Here is a 14705-nt window from a genome sequence, read left to right on the forward strand (position 1 = left end):
CTAATCATATCTTGATTAATTACAAAAACACCTGCCATTCGACATGTTTATACTTTTTGCTTGTCATTCGATATGTTATATAGGTGGTAGGTATATAAGATAAGAACTAGTTAGGTACCTACCTACTACGATGTCTGAGATAGTAAGTACCTAGATTCAATAGCTAGCTATAAGGTATCTACTAGTTATTATTCCGTGACCTAGTGTACTATTTTATACGAACATTCTATGGTACTATTAATTATTAATTTATTTATCAATCCTTTATTGCACTTAAAGAGAATAAAAAAGAAATACAGACACTAAAATATATAGTTTAAACTAAGTACAAATGGCGGTCTTATCGCTTTAGAGCGATTTCTTCCACACAACCTTACTATTGTATACTTTGTGCATGAAAATGAACTTATAAAAAGAAAGAAACCATGGAAAATTAGATGGTAGAAAGAAGATAATTATTAGGAATGTTGATGGAATGTGAAATCTCTAGTAGGTAGGTTCATTTTTACCTAATTGATTCTTCGCTCCTAACTCGTTCGTTGCTTGATCAGAGATATATTGTTATTTATATCATCTAATACCTATCGATAGCCTTACCTACTCTACAAATAGTCTGTCCAACACAAAAATAGTTTTAACACCAATAGTTCCTGAGATTAACTCATTGGAACCAACTCTTCAGTTTTACAGTATTAGTACCTAGATAGATGTAAAAAATTTATACGATTTAATTCTGATATGTCGGTAATACTCATCTATAGAGAAAGGATTAAAAAAGCTCCTTTGTCAGTCTAGTAGGTACTTAGACAAAGGGATAAGAACAGAGATGCTGCAGTTAAAATATACATACCTACGTCCTACATAATATCAACTCCTTGTCCTTGCAATGCTATTTCAGTTTTTTTGGTATTTATTGTAAGGTTTTGTTTACCATTTTGTATGCCATTTAATCAGTTGTTACATAAATATACCTATAGGTATACCTACTTCTGGGAACCTGAAAACGAAAAAATTGTTTTAACAATATTATACAAGATGCAATTATGCTCCTTTTCGCGCTGTCGGTTAATAAATAATTACCTATATTACAAGCAGCGTTATTTGTAAAAACAACTTTGTAAGTAAATTATAGGTAATTTACTGTGTAGGCACAGTTCTTGGAATACCTACAGTAGAACTAGAAGGTACAATATATTTTTCTGCATAATCTTCATTATAATTTATTTAAATCGGAATTACAATAGGTATACCTATTTTATACCAATATTTTTCTTCTTATTTAATAAGCCACTTAAACGCTTTTACGCAAACCTATAAATGTAAATAACAATATTTCTCGGGAGCCATCCGTATACGCGATTGTATTAAAAATACTTTCTAGGCAATAAAAGTAGGTAATTGCTTCTAAAAACAGCACGCGCCCGTCGCAGTGGAAGCGCAAAACTAAACGACCACCTACCTCGATCACGCCTCTTTACACCCACATCTTAACTACTAATTTCGTCTCAGGTAACAGAAAACTGTCGTCAAATAGATAATAAACAGTCGTTATCGCTTCTTTCCTTGTTACCTGAAAAATTGCGGTGGAATAAGGGTGGGGCGGAGAGGCAAGGGGCGACGACGCGCGGCAGTCTCGCCCCGGCCGCGGCGCGTTAGTGTCGACGCAACAATACAATAGAACTATTTTACATTTTGAACCGTGTATCCCGCGCATTACAGCTTCGGCCCGTATTGACAACGAATTTACACATAGATTAAAAATTAAAAAAAAAAAAGTTATTTGACAGTTCGATTCGCGGCGAATACAATCAAGGACGGTGTAATTAGGAAATTTTGGATAAGTGCGTCTTTTGCGATAAGATAATTTTTATAGGAACGTCATATTTGTGGCGTGCTCGTGAGTGGTCGATCGCTTATTTTGAAGTGAATAAGTTTTATTTTAGTGCGACGTGTTGGTTTTGGATTTTGGTGGTGAAGGTAAGTGTTGAAAGCGCAAAAAATTATGAAAATATCGATTGTTGTTTCACTTTTTCTTCGTGTTTTGGAATGGACAGGTTGTCAAACAGTTCATTGACCCTTATTTGACCATAGACACGATTATATAAACATAAATAATATTACTAAACAATATCATCTGCCCATAAGTTTTTCTACATACCCGCTTGCGGCCTGACGATCGCTAACCTAGGCCTATATTATAGCCGCATGATTTATTACTGCATTAACCTCTATTAATGCATAACATTATAATTATTTAACTATTAATTTAACACGATGGTTGGATACCAAATAACAAGTGGAATTTAGTAATAATACGATTATCTAGAATCTAGATATTTTAACACAAGTAACTAGGTCTAGATTGAACTAGTTGTATCTGGAACTAAAAGAACAAATTTGTTTCCAAATGTATAGGTATTTTAAATGTCAAATTTACATCTCTATTTAAGCTGAGCTTTTGGAAAACAATTTTAACAAAGAATTTTACTTACCTATTTATTTATCTATTTGCATCCATATAGGTATTTTATTATTTTCAAATTTTAATAGCAAATAACAAACGTGCTTTTATTCAATTTATTTACCTACTTTATATCTTTAAACTTGTGTAAGAATAATATTTTTTTTATTAAACTAACCATAGAGAAAAGAAAAAAAAAGGAAATGTTCTATTCGATATTCAAATAGCCGACGCGCGCGTAATTTCCAAGATAGCCTAGTGATTGGTTTCCATACCAAAAGTCATTTAGAAACACCTCGTAAACACATACAATTTACGACTTTATATTATTCGTATAAATTATATTATATTGCATAGGTTACAAATTATTATTTTACAGTAAGTGTGCATGTAATCTATCCATATATGTAGTAGGTACCTACCTACCTACCAATTTAATATTATGAACTAGGTAGGTACCTACTGCGTGCGCTCTGTGCAATGATTCGGTATTATACTAATAAATACAAATTATTAACCATATTAAATGTATAGGTAGGTACAGTAATTGATAAAAGTATCTATACAAATCAGTAGGTTATACCTAATAGGTAGATATTTGTAAGTAAGCTAGCTTTAGGTAGATAACTAGGTAATTTATTTGCATAGGCACAATAGTCTATCGGCTATCAGTTTAAAAAATATAATCTAAGTAGGTACCTACTTAGATTCATATACCAACCTAGGTAGGTATATGAGCATTGTATATTACAGTAATTAAACCTAGATATAAAATTAAAAAAAATTATCTAGGTATAGGAATACCTATACATTTATACAACCTACCTACCTATAGAAATTTTTAAGATCTAAAAATAATATTGTCAATTTATGAACCATGATTCGCGAACTAATTTTTTGATTCGATAATAAATCATACAATATTCCTAGTTGAGTATCTACTTTACACAATTAAAAATATTTACGGACGGAAAATTGAAAATCTATACTAATATTATAAAGAGGAAAAGTTTGTAAGTATGTATGTATGTATGGTTTTCACGCAAAAACTACTGGACCGATTTCAAAAATTCTTTCACCATTAGAAAGCTGCATCTTTACTGAGCAACATAGGCTATATTGCATTTTCAAAAAAATTAGAGATCCTTACCAAAAATACAATAATGTAACCCAAGGTGTAAAAAAATCCTCAATAAAACTTTTGTCATCGCGTGCGTTGCGGAATCTATTGAAGATAGAACAAAAAAATGTTCTACGGTATTATAGAATGGATCAATATCTACAAGAAAGTCCGCGATACCATATGTCCATCTTCAGTAGTTAAGTTACTACAACAACTTTTTTACGTTTTCAAAGTAAATAGAAGTACCGACAGTAATCAAACCATGTTATCCATACACATATATTAATCCTTATCCCATTAAATGATGTTTTATTATAGACTGTTTCAATACCAGCAAAATACTTTTTAAATGAAAAGAATTGGATATTCCATTCAAAAGATATAACGAATTTTGAAAAGTGTCAATGTACAGAAAATAGTAGGTATACTCAATACTGTTCGAGCAGGCCGTAGTGCGGGGGTCACGGAGGAATTCTACCAATATGCGTCTTGACGGAACACAGTAGGGTTTTGGTCGGTAGGAATCCGACATAAAGATTTCCCCACTAAAACAAAAAAAAAGGCCGTAGTGCGGGACGGGGTAAAGGTGATTTTCATGTGATTAAAAATTAAACCTATAGTCCGACCTATAGTAGACTTTTCACTGTAACGATATCGCTATCTATGCGGGTGAAACCGCAGGGCATTGCTAGTAAAGAATAAAATGGAAATAGTTTCGACGGATTATCATCGTTATGCTAGCATTTGTGTTAAAATTTTAAACCTTATCGAATAGACAATTTGATCTAGGTACATATAGAATATTTCAATATTGATAGCCATTCTATATTGATACCATTAATCACTACATAACATAAAACAAAGTGCCTACCTAGCCGTCCGCGTATGCTTATTGCTTACTAGCTTTCCGCTCGCGGCTTCGCCCGCTTTGTCTAAAACCTAAGAAACTATGTACTAAAACCTTCCTCTTGAATCACTCTATCTATTTAAAAAAACCGCTTCAAAATCTGTTGCGTAGTTTTAAAGATTTAAGCATACCTACATAGGGACATAGGGAAAACGAAAGTGACTTTGTTTTATACTATGTAGTTATCTGTGATAGTGATACGTGCCTATTAAAAACATCACTACCTAGATACAGGTAAAAAAATCGTTTTTCATTTTTTTAGTTATAGAGACAATAATATGAATAGGTAGTGTAATATTTCATCTCAATTGTATATAATAGCGGTGACTGCAGTGAGCCGTGTTTATAAAATAAATAAAAACAACTTTTTATACCTATTTGAGTCGCAACATTTGAGGTTGTCGGTAAACTTATTTAGATAATGATAATTCAGAAGCCAAGATTTTTAAAGACTTGTTTTTCTTGAAGTTGTTTTCATGTGTTTTTGATTATTAAAAATAAACTAAGGTTAAATTTTTGAAACGTGGTCCCTGAATTTCATTATTTTGAGGTGTCTAATCGATAGCCGGTAGTGACTTTTCACTGCAATAAACTGCTTTTCTTTTTCTACGAAAATGCGTAGTTTTTGTGAAAATCGAGAATGAAAATTATTTTATTAAGGTTATATTTTTGTACTAAAAACTAAACTGTGAAATGTCACTACCCTTTATCGATTAGACACCTCAAAATAATGAAATTCGGGGAGCACGATATAAAAATGCATCAGCCTGCAAAACTAAAAAAAAGCTTAGTGTTTGTAGGCACTTGCTTTTAAGTTTAAACACTTGTTTATATCAATTTTATACCAAAACATGCTATTTAAATAACAGTAGCTGCTGTTTAATTCAGGTTTTCCATACGCATAGAAAATGCAATCAAATTAAATGTAAATCTACATAAAAATTTGACTGGTTGGTAGTGCCCCTGCCTGCCAAGCCAGACGTCGTGGGTTCTATTCCAACCCGGGGCAAATATTTGTGTCATGAACATAGATGTTTTGAACATAGAAATATTATCTATATAAGTATTTATTTAAAATTATATATCTATGTATGTTTATCAGCCATCTGGTTTCCATAACACAAGCGAAAGCTTAGTACCTACCTTTTTTTTTTTACTAGGTAGGTATATGGGATCAGATCGTGCCGTGTGTGAAAATTGTTTTGAAATTTATTATTATATATTTTATAGATAAACGAACATAGCTACCATCTACCAACCTAATGCAGTATTTATGCTGTTTTTTTTGTTAATAAGTGTACTAATTTAACATAGCTTTTGCGTTTGTTTGTCCCTATACTTGACTGATTATTTAAATTCCTTTATCAGTAGGTAGGTACCTATGTATATATCCACATTATTCCTACAATAACCTTGTCAAATATACAGACTAGGAATGTTCTTTTTTGAGTAAAAAAAAAATTTATAAAGTTGATAAAAAATATAGTTGTGTCCGGTAGGCCGATAGCCACCTACATAGATAACATATCTTATGTTAACCGTAGATTAAAAATTTATGATAAACATACATTCATATTCTATAATTGTTGGATCACTAATATTGTTTATGGGTTTTATTTTTTAATTTTTATGTAACTAATATGTAGACATATACAAAAATTCATTAAAATCGGTCAAGCCGTTATGGGGGAGTTGGGTATGTTACAGACACTGTGACAAGAGACTTTTTTGTAGAACAGAAGATCTTCAGATGCTTCAGGAAAATTTCGTTTTCAATGTATTTGTAGCCGCGGACTGAAATCTAGTACGATAATAATACAGAAGTAATTAAAGATTAGGCTACCTACCTATACTAACTGTTAATTAATAATTATTTGCGGAATTCCTTACTTTCTTAATTACAAACGCAAATTAACGAAATCTTATATATAAAATTCTCGTGTCACAATGTTAGTCTGCATACTCCTCCGAAACGGGTGGACCGATTCTCATGAAATTTTCTGTGCATATCGGGTAAGTCTGAGAATCGGCCAACATCTATTTTTCATATGTACCACGGGCGAAGCCGGGGCGGACCGCTAGTAAATATATAATAGTTATAATACAGGTGTATTTTCTTCAGGTATCTAATACGACTTATCATTAACAAAGATAAATCAATCATAATCGACCACTTCCGTTCAAAAGTTTTATCATTTATAATTTAGATAATTTTCTTGAAAAATCATTCGCAATATAAATTATGTTATACCTACCTGCCTGAAAAACGTTGTTCTGACTTCTGCCTTACTTATAAAGTGATAAGTCACTTACTAGCTGCGCTCCGCGGTTTCACCCGCGACGCGTGGTTCCGCTTCTAATGGTCTTAGCGTGATGATATAATTATAGCCTATAGCCTTCCTCGATAAATGGGCCATCTAACACGGAAAGAATGTTTCTAGTCGGACCAATAGTTCTTGAGATTAGCGCGTTTAAACAAACAAACTCTTCAGATTTATAATATCAGTATAGAAGTACCTACAGATGGGTATAAAAAATAGATGTCCGATTATCAGACCCACCCGATATGCTCACAAAATTTCATGAGAATCGGTCAAGCCGTTTCGGACTTTTACCATAAACACAGCGACAAGAGAATTGTACCTACCTATACACCTATTAGATATTTGCAATCTTTTTCAACATAAAAAGAACCACAAGTACTATAGTATCTTGATAAGAATCTCAAATTCTCTGCAAGCAATTCATGTTTAAGTTAGGGGTAAGTTACCCCTAAGGGGCGTGGCCCCACCACGCCTACATCCCACCCCTTATAAATAACTAGGGTAGTTTCTGGCCACTTTATAAGCTAATATTTTATCTGTCTGTAATATATCAGGAATGGGTGTAACATTGTGGTGGTATAATTGCTAACTTGGAAGTTTCTTCGTCAATATTTAGCTATTTATAGTTCTGGTGAAATGTTTTAATTATAAAAAAACACACGCATTACACTACGTACCTATTAACAAAATTTATTAAATATGTAGGTAATATAATATATCTACTGTCATACAAGTACCTAGGTAGTTGCTTATCCTTATTTTTCTTCTTTCTTTACCTAAGTAAATATAGGTAGGTTTCCTACATACCTTTTTTTTTTAAGTGGGGAAATCTTGCATAGATACCCACGGCCTCCGGGGAAGGGGCCGTGGGTTATGTCGGATTCCTACCGACCAGAACCCCACTGTGTTCCGACTTCCGTCAAGCCGCATCAACGGGGCCACGGCCCACGGGTATGGTAGAATTCTTCCGTGACCAGGTTACCTACATACCTAATGAAATTTTATCTTTAGCTATATTTTAACTATTTATATAGTGATGAGAAAATTGGTCTTAAAGGCATATTTATATCTTTAATTTACTCTTAGAAGTTAGAACATTCGTAAAATAAGATAGTAGGTAGTAAATTAGTTTCAAATAACACCCAAAGTTATTCATATCTACCAAAATATTATTATAAACCTACTTTCCATTCCATCAAAAACCAATATTTCGATATAAAGAAGCTATTCATTGTCTCTTAGATAATATTGAAATCGCACTTTCCAAGTAATCTATCTAAAGGCAAAAGATTAAAAATTACGCGTTAATAAATGACTTTAAATTACGGATATGTTCCTGTGCGCACTAATAAACATTAAACGCAAAGACAGCCCGGACTCTAACCGAAATAGCAAGAGAAACAGTATATCAAAAACCCAGCTATACTAAAATGACTTTTTTTAAAACGTTAATAGCTCCCGTATCATAAGGTTTCAGTGTGAACGTAATTGATAAAAGAATTCGTAAAAGGAATTAAAAGAGCGTCGAAATGGAGTAATGATAATAAATTAGTATCTATTTGATATCAAATAAGTATAATTAATAGACAACGCTATATGTAATCAATGTATTATCTTTTTATCACGCTTTTATTAACTTCTCTTAGACTCGATTTTGACTCACTTAAAGCGGACAGATTTAATTCAAACATTGAATACAAATTCGATTTATTCGTAGCTACTAATTACTATAGCCATAGACTATCCACTACAGTCTACACTAAACGCGCTAAACCGTAGACAGTACCCAAAGAAATAGCATAAGGCCATAGACCGTCTACGCGCTAAACGGATAAAAAAAAAACAAAACTGTCAATCCAATGTTATAAGTGGCCAGTATCATAAACAACAAAATAGTTTCTATATCCAAGCATTAGAGTCTATATTCTCCATAGATTTGGCTACTAATGAGCCACGTGCGTCGAACTAATGAGGCCAGATAACGCCTATTAGAACAAATCGCGATGGCCAAGATCCCCCTGTGTTGTCTGTTTGATTCGTATAATCTGTGGCCTTTGATGTGCAATATTTGATCTGTGGAGTTAGAAATTCGCGGTCAATTAAAATTTTAAGTTTAATAATGTGCTCGATTGGTCAATTCGCAAATGAAATAAGATTATTATAATCGATAAATTGACTTATAAAAAGCCAATTTATCGATTATAGGAGACTGAAAACTTAGAAGTGATTTAATCCTTGAAATACAACATTTTTACGAGTTTGAGATATATTGACAACTAGCGGTCCGCCCCGGCTTCGCCCGTGGTACATATTTCGCAATAAAAGGTAGCCTATGTTCTTTCTCAGGGTCTAAAGATTATCTGTGCCAAATTTCATCAAAATCGGTCCAGTACCTAGTTTATGCGTGAAAACCATACATACATACATACAAACCTTTCCTCTTTTTAATATTAGTATAGATAAAATATGGTTTTCAAACACAGGTTTACATTTAAACCATATAAATCTTATCATTAAAATCTCAGTTCAAAAGTATTTACAGTACTGATCATTCCACAATATTATTACAATTACAAATAAATAAACACAAACACAAATCACACACAAAACACAATCAAAATCAGGATTATCTTTATTTCTGACATTGTAAATACATGGGAACTTTCATTATGCTCTTCTTCATTTTCACTTTCCCTACTGCCATCACCTGTGTAAATCATTTCATCGATTAATTCAATTCACCTTTAAAAACAAAACGAAGAAGGGTATGTAATAGCAGCTCTATATAATTCCACACAGAGAGAACACATTTTTGACTGACAGGCTACCGTCTCCTACCACCCGATTTGTTTTTGATTGTGTATGACCGTGAATTGACCTCTATTTGGATGCGATGGGGGAAGCGCGCCTGCGGTACGCCTGCGGTACGCCCGCGGCGCAACCGTGGCGTGCCGCCTCGTCGCCTTTCCAAAATTCTTTCATACAAAATGTATAAGAAGGACGTGGTGCAAAACAGATTCAAGAGGTGCGCTTATGGCACGCCCGCGCCCGCGCCGCTTGTGTTTGACCCGCGCCAGTGATGTGAACTGGATACTATTATATATACTATTTGGTAGGTTTATACATCAAAATTATAATCACAGTAAAATTTATGAGTAAAATGTGTTTTGACGGTTTTGACAGAATCCTTTCTTAGGCTGTGTCCGCATATTTCACCGCGCGGATTTTATTCTTGCGATTTAAATTGCGCAATCAAAATTCGCGCGATTTTTGTCAATTGAATTTTTTATAAGTGTAAAAATTTAAAATGGGTTAAAATCGAGTCTATAGGAGTCGGTTACATACAAACATACAGCTGAAGCTAATAAAAGCGTGTTAAAATGAACGGATCTTCTCGATAGCGTCGTTGCACGATTGATCAAAACGCGCGGTTTTTTCTGCAGAGCGGACATAATATTCATACTAACTTCATACTACAGAAAAGGTCGCGCGAAAATAATTCGCACCGCTTCCATGTGTTACAGAATTGCGGAAAAAATCCGCGCGGTAAAAGCCTTATGTCTATCTTGGTTGCTTTGGTAAAATGGGAATTCTTCATTTTCCCGGGGTAAAAAGTAGCCTATGTCCTTTCTCGGGTATCAAAATATCTCCATACCAAATTTCATGCAAATTGGTTCAGTAGTTTAGGCGTGATTGAGTAACAGACAGACAGACAGACAGAGTTACTTTCGCATTTATAATATTAGTATGGATTAAATACCTAAATAGTGGTAAAAACTAAATATGAGTCGCTACTGATTTAATCTATGCTATCTATGGTATATTGTCATAATTACCCATGTGTAATTCGCCTGTTTTCAGGAAGGAAGGAATATCATTTAAAACCAAAAATTATAATCGCTAACCAATCTAAATACCATAAAATACATTAATCTGCCAATATTGGAGACTTATGCGTGTTCAAAAATCCGTATTTTTCGATAATTATGATTATTGTTGATAAATATTGGCTAACTTGTGATAACAGTGAATAGATATGAAAGGTTGATAATTCTATGATTAATTGCTATGTTTTCAATTAAAACGTCAATTGAGAATTTTCGGTTTTGCCAACATTTGATCGTGTGTGTGTTAAAAATCTTGGTAGCCTAATATTATAAAGCTGAAGAGTTTGTTTGTTTGAACGCGCTAATCTCAGCAACTACTGGTCCGATTGGAAAAATTATTTCTGTGTTAGATAGCTTATTTATCGAGGAAGGCTATAGGCTATATATCATCACGCTAAAACCAACGGGAGCGGAGCAATGCGGGTGAAACCGCGGGGCACAGCTAGTATGTTAAAAATTTAAAATGACGATTCAAAAGTGCTTCTGGAAGAAGTCTAATTGAATTAATAAATGTTTAAGCTTGTGAAGAAAATATATTCCTACTAATTTGTGAATAACATTTATTTAAAAATATTTATTCATTCAAATAATAATAATGTATTTCAAAATGAATACTTGCCGTCATGATGACTCTGCGAATTTCTTATATTATGGTTAGAATTAATTAAAAATGCTTTGTAACTAAGCAGAAATTTAAATTATTTTGTTAAATCTCGCGATTTTATTTGGCGAGAATAAATTCTAACAAATTAAAAATAAAGCTTTTGATATTAAAATAGTGTGAGTTATAAAAAATACTAAATCAGATTTTATCTACAAACCTGCAGTTCATGCAATATATTTGTTTAATACGCAAAGAAGTTATAGGTAAAAGAACATATTAAAGGCTACATTAAAACCACAATATACAGATACAACCAGTAGGGAAACTTCATACAAACCGTTCGAAATGGCTCACGAACACAAGCAAACTGTCGGGTATTCTTATATCTGTCAATTGTCGCATAATAAATATACCCTTACGATTATCGTAAACACGCTCGCTTGTGTGCGTGAGCAATTTCGAAATTCTTAAAACGAAAAAGAAATAGTTTCTTAAAACAACTTTTCTACTAACCTTGCTCCCGCGGTTTCGCTTGCGTGAAATTTATTATTTTATCCCTTTTTAGGGTATGTATGTTTAATCCCAAGGTCTAGTTTATTTCGGAACCAAATATCGTCAAAATCGATTCAGTGCTTTAGTCATGATGTTATTAGATAGGAATATTATCTTATTAAAACTTACCTTATTGAGACAACATAATATGATTCATAATTTTCGACCAATTATTTGAAATCATACAAAAATCAACCTTCAGATTACAGATTAGGGTACAATATGCCTTATCATTGTATATATTGTCATAACAGACGTAAAGATAATATAAAATGAATTAGTTCCTTTTGCAATTAACAAATCAATTATTTATCTGTTCAGTTGTATGTTTATCGATTCATATCAGATATATGTACGTATAACTAGTTTTATGCCCGCGGCTTCGCCCGCGTTTTCAAAGAAAAGCCCGCATAGTTCCCGTTCCCGTGGGATTACCGGGATAAAACCTATCCTATGTGATAATCAAAGTTACCTTCTATATGTGTGCTAAGTTTCGTTGTAATCGGTTCAGTAGTATTTGCGTGAAAGAGTAACAAACACACACACACACACATATTCTCACAAACTCTCGCATTAATTATAATTTATAATATTAGTAGGATGGATAATGGAAATAGAAGTTAATTACTGTAGCCATATAAATATTTTATTGATCCAACTAAGAATAGGAACGAGTCAGCGCCATGTTGTGACGTCATAGCTGTTCAAAAATTAAGCTATGACGCATTTATGTATGTTAAGATGTAAGAGTCTGGTAAAATAAAATAGACCATTAGGTACTGATACGCAAAAAGGATTTCTATAAGTATGTAGATAAATTGTATTTTTCAATTGAAAGTAAACACTAGATATAATATATGTACTTAAAGGTCATTGGCATTAGTTCGATTCATTGCATCCTCTACATTACATACACCAACTACATTTTCAACCGCGGCTTCGGTCGCGTCTATTTCATTTTTAATAAAGGCAGAACAGATATTTTATATATTTTTTTAATATTTAAGATAATCTATAAATAGATAATATGACATACCTACAGACAATTCTCTAGGTCTAGACCTAGGTCTAGGTCTATACCTAGGTATATACCATGTATTATAATTATAATTACAAAATCCAAGCTCAAACTCAAACATTTATTTATTCAATTACACTTATTTATTACCTTTTACACATTTTTGACTTATTCATCCTTCCTATTACAAATTTTTTATCAACATACAATATTTTTATTCATTCTTTTTCCTACACATTTTGTTCATTAATTCCTCCACGTAAGTAACACGGCAGAGCGCCGAGCGGCGCGGGCGTGAAACATAAGTTATTTTTACTGTGGCCTTTATTCCTTTGGAACCTTGGGACTAATTGGATACATCATACAAGCTATGAGTCAGCAGATCTTTTATGCTACTGCGTTACGCGTGTATACTGTGTGTACGAACTTGAACATTTGTATAGCATCATATTTTAACTGAAAAAAGTAGGTTGTTAATTTGATGGTCGCGGAAGAATTCTAACAAATACCCGCGGCCCCATCATTAAAGCGGCTCGACGGAACACAGTGGGGTTTTAGTCGGTAAGAATCCGACATAACCCACGGCTCCTTCCCCGGGGGACGTGGGTATCTTTGGAAGATTTCCCCACTATAAAAAAAAGGTTAATTTGATGTTTCTGTGGAATATTTTAAAGGCACCTATTAATGATGTTTGGAAAGCTCGGTGGAAATTTTGTTGGTAGACTTGAGATGAATTTTAAAATCGAAAAGTAACAATATTTTGTACTGTTGACTGTTTCTTGGTATAAGTTGGGTTCAACGTACAGACTTGTTCAATGTAAATCTAGCCGAATCATAACTAATGTAACAAATCCATTAGAAAAATAGAAATCATTGTTTAAGAAATAAGACACTAATTTCTTGATAATAAATAAAACATAGATCAATGTACATTCACGTAGGTACCTACAATAGTAAATTAGGTATTGAATTATTTTTTAACAATCGTGAAAAAATATTTATATATCATCCCTTTTGTTAAAAAACGCGCCATTATCTACGTTCCACAGAATAAAAAGCTCAAAAAGGGCCATAGACAATAAATTTTTTGTCAGGCAGATGTTCGGTTACATACATGGATAATAATAAATACTACGCCCATGCCCCCCGGTGTTTGTAACACCCCGTGACGCCCTTATAACCACCCGTTCTTTGGGATAATAACAGTAATTAGCTGTAGTGCTTCTCCTTTGCCAGCATTCGTGAAAAAAAAAATATAGCTGTCACCGCATATCGGCGGGACGGACGTTCCAATTTCAAATCGGTTTTATTTTTAATTTAATTTCCAAGTGGCAAGCATTAGAGCTGTCAATTATGACAATTTATTGACATTGCCGCCAAAATTTAAAAGTTTTGTTGTTTATAGCTTGTGTTATGTTCTGCTTGTTGATTTACATGCAAGTTTACATGTAAATTATTATAACGATGTCATTTTGTATGCAGAACGTAGATGTTGTTTTGACTGACCTAGATAAATTACAATATGAATAGTATTTATCCAATAATAAAATTAGCGTTGCTTACAAGCCCATACTATCAATAACTTCAATGTTGTCGAAGTTATGTCGTATTTTAATATTAAATAGAAGATGATTTCTGCCAATTGTTGAAGGAACGGAATCGAATTTTTGTTCCGTGCTTTCTACACCTAGGTACCTTGCATCTTCAATTATAAAAATATTTTAAGATGCAAAGGAAATTATACCACTTGCATACATTTTTAATGGCAAACCACATTGTTGTAAAAAGTCTTATAAAAATAACTTTCGATTACATTCATAATTCCTTAT

The 14705-nt window shown here is 33.0% G+C and overlaps 1 long non-coding RNA gene across 1 annotated transcript in view; it reads left to right on the plus strand.

Annotated features, from left to right (window-relative positions):
* Positions 1-1731: 1731 nt before the first annotated feature.
* LOC149896781 (uncharacterized) overlaps positions 1732-14705 on the plus strand; it is a 29308-nt gene continuing 16334 nt past the window's right edge. The window contains exon 1 of the long non-coding RNA XR_016458261.1: positions 1732-1977. This is a non-coding gene — a long non-coding RNA (uncharacterized LOC149896781). The remainder of the gene's footprint in view (positions 1978-14705) is intronic.

This window comes from Colias eurytheme, chromosome 27, assembly GCF_061535395.1.
Source record: "Colias eurytheme isolate Ceu_HAF_F1 chromosome 27, ilColEury1 Martin Lab GWU primary, whole genome shotgun sequence".
In the NCBI taxonomy this organism is placed as follows: Eukaryota; Metazoa; Arthropoda; class Insecta; order Lepidoptera; family Pieridae; genus Colias; species Colias eurytheme.